Raw genomic sequence first — 3,405 nt, 5'->3', positions numbered from 1 at the left:
TAACTGGGTAGATCGTATGATACTTTAATAATCATTTGTTTAGTGTACAATACTTAACTGGGTAGATCGTATGATACTTTAATAATCATTTGTTTAGTGTACAGTACTTAACTGGGTAGACCCTATAATATTTTAATATTCATTTCTTTAGTGTACAGTACTAAACTGGGTTGACCCTATAATATTTTAATAATCATTTGTTTAGTGTACAAATACTTAACTGGGTAGATCCTGCAATAGTTTAATAATCATTTCTTTAGTTTACAGTACTAAACTGGGTTGACCCTATAATATTTTAATAATCATTTCTTTAGTTTACAGTACTAAACTGGGTTGACCCTATAATATTTTAATAATCATTTGTTTAGTTTTCAGTACTTAACTGGGTAGATCCTGTAATACTTTAATAATAATTTTTGTGTACTATACTTAATTGGCTGGATCCTATAATACTTTAATAATAATTTGTTTTCTGCACTATACTTAATTGTTCAGATCCTGTAATACTTTGACATTTATTTGTTTAGTTTACAGTACTTAACTGGGTAGACCCTGTAATACTTTACAGTACTTAACTGGTTTGATTCTGTAATACTTTAATATTCATTGTTTAGGGGATCTACCCAGTTAAGTACTGTAAACTAAAGAAATGAATGTTAATGTATTACAGAATCTACCCAGTTAAGTACTGTAAACTAAACAAATAAATGTCAAAGTATTACAGGATCTAAACAATTAAGTATAGTGCACAAAACAAATTATTATTAAAGTATTACAGGATCTAAACAGTTAAGTACTGTTAACTAAACAAAAGAATGTTAAAATATTACAGGATCTACCCAGTTAAGTACTGTAAACTAAACAAATGAATATTAAAGTATTACAGGGTCTACCCAGTTTAGTACTGTAAACTAAAGAAATGAATATTAAAGTATTACAGGATCCAAACAGTTAAGTACTGTTAATTAATACTTTACAGTACTTAACTGGGTAGATCCTATAATATTTTAATAATCATTTCTTTAGTTTTCAGTACTTAACCGGGTAGACCCTGTAATAGTTTAATAATCATTTCTTTAGTTTTCAGTACTTAACTTGGTAGACCCTGTAATATATAATAATCATTTGTTTAGTGTGCAGTACTTAACTGTAACATTCATTTCTTTAGTTTACAGTACTAAACTGGCTAGATCCTGCAATACTTTAATAATCATTTCTTGAGTTTACGGTATTAAACTGAGTAGACACTGTAATACTTTAATATTCATTTCTTTAGTTTACAGTACTTAACTGGATAGATCCTGTAATAGTTCAATAATCATTTGTTTAGTTTACAGTACTTAACTGGGTAGACCCTGTAATATATAATAATCATTTGTTTAGTTTTCAGTATTTAACTGGGTAGACCCTGTAATATTTTAACATTCATTTCTTTAGTGTACAGTACTTAACTGTTTAGGTCCTCTAATACTTTAATATTCATTTGCTTACTTTACAGTACTAAACTGTTTAGATCCTGTAATACTTTAACATTCATTTGTTTAGTTTACAGTACTAAACTGGGTAGATTCTGTTATACTTTAATAATCATTTGTTTAATTTACAGTACTTAACTGGGTAGATCCTGTAATACTTTAACATTCATTTGCTTACTTTACAGTACTTAACTGTATAGATCCTGTTATACTTTAACATTCATTTCTTTAGTATACAATACTTAACTGGGTAGACCCTATGATATTTTAATAATCATTTGTTTAGTGTACTATACTTAACTGGGTAGATCCTGTAATACTTTAACATTCATTTCTTTAGTTAGACCCTTTAATAGTTTAATAATCATTTCTTTAGTATACAATACTTAACTGGGTAGATCCTGTAATATTTTAATAATCATTTGTTTAATAATGGCTGGAGATGGCTTGAATGGGTAATGAAGGAAGACTTTAATATAAGTTTAACATAACAGCAAGTGTACAACATTTCGACAAGGTTTTGTCATCATCAGGTACCAAACATTTGTTTAGTTTTCAGTACTTAACTGTATAGATCCTGTAATACTTTAACATTCATTTCTTTACTATACAATACTTAACTGGGAGACCCTATAATATTTTAATAATCATTTGTTTAGTTTACAGTACTTAACTGTTTAGATCCGGTAATACTTTAATAATCATTTCTTTAATTTACAGTACTTAACTGTGTTGACCCTGCAATTATTTAATAATCGTTTGTTTAGTTTACAGTACTTAACTAGATAGATCCTGTAATGCTTTAATAATCATTGCATGAGGATGGATATTACTGACCAATGTTGTTGATGTTTTTTTCTTGTAGCATCCAAATGTTGACCAGTTATTGACTCATTAAAAGTTGTGATATGGTGTAAACTTTAAGATGCCCCACACATATTTTTAGGGATGTTACAGTTGAACATTATGGTTAAATATTAAATATCAGCATGACTTGCATTCATCAGAAATGTTTATCATGTATATTAGAAATAGTCTGTTTTATCAGTATAACACTGAAGAGTTAAAATTGATAACATTTAACTGTTTGATTTTAGTTTAAGAAAGTTTTGTACAAATGAATCATTAAATGTTTTGTTTGCTATCGTCACTTTAGAAAATTGTTTCACTATTTTTTTTGTTATATTTTTATATTTTAATATGATCGCTACAATTTCTCAACTGTTCTGGATTTACTTACCACTCTTGCTTGTGTAGTTTCTCTTGTTAAAAGATTCACTTTCTAATCTGTTTAGTTGTAGAAAATTAATTTGTATCAGTCTAAAGTTTATATGTCAGAAAACTAGAAGTATTGTTTAATACCATAGAGATATTCAAGATGTGCACGTACATCAAAAATCATATTTCATAATGAGTATTTTTTTAATTTAGATCTTGTGGGGAACTGGAGTTTAACAATGTCCTGAATTGTTCAAGAATTTTCCTTTGATGTTGTTCATTATGTAAATTTAGGTTATAGATGAACGACTTAAGTATGCACTGACATCAGAACTAGTCGATTAACTCAATAACCTATGAGTATTGATTACATCAAGTAATATCCAGTGCTAATTAACATACTATAGCTATAGAAACTTTGCAGGCTGTATAGTATTAGAATTTTTTTTTTAAGTGAAAATGGAGATCAGGTGGGACTTAAAGACACAACTCTTTTTATTGGGCAAATTTTTAAATACACATGAATTTATTTAATGGTTTTCTTTAACAATGTCAATCAACTTGTAAAGCTAGGAATCCATTTGTTGAATGTTGCAGTTATTTACTAATATAGTACAATAATATGAATACTCTTACTTTTAAATTAGGTTTATTTCTGCCATATTGAATATAGTAATTATATCTTCATGGTATGAAAATGCTTGATTTCATA

The 3,405-nt window shown here is 27.6% G+C and overlaps 1 protein-coding gene across 1 annotated transcript in view; it reads left to right on the top strand.

Moving 5' to 3' along the window:
• The window catches only part of LOC106466303 (RING finger protein 145-like), a 21,687-nt gene that overhangs the window by 12,894 nt on the left and 5,388 nt on the right, over positions 1-3,405 (top strand). The window lies entirely within an intron of this gene.

This window comes from Limulus polyphemus, unplaced genomic scaffold, assembly GCF_000517525.1.
Source record: "Limulus polyphemus unplaced genomic scaffold, Limulus_polyphemus-2.1.2 Scaffold2216, whole genome shotgun sequence".
NCBI classification, from domain to species: Eukaryota; Metazoa; Arthropoda; class Merostomata; order Xiphosura; family Limulidae; genus Limulus; species Limulus polyphemus.
The sequence above is the reverse complement of the archived record's forward strand: the minus strand, read 5'-3'. Positions and strand labels throughout refer to the sequence as shown.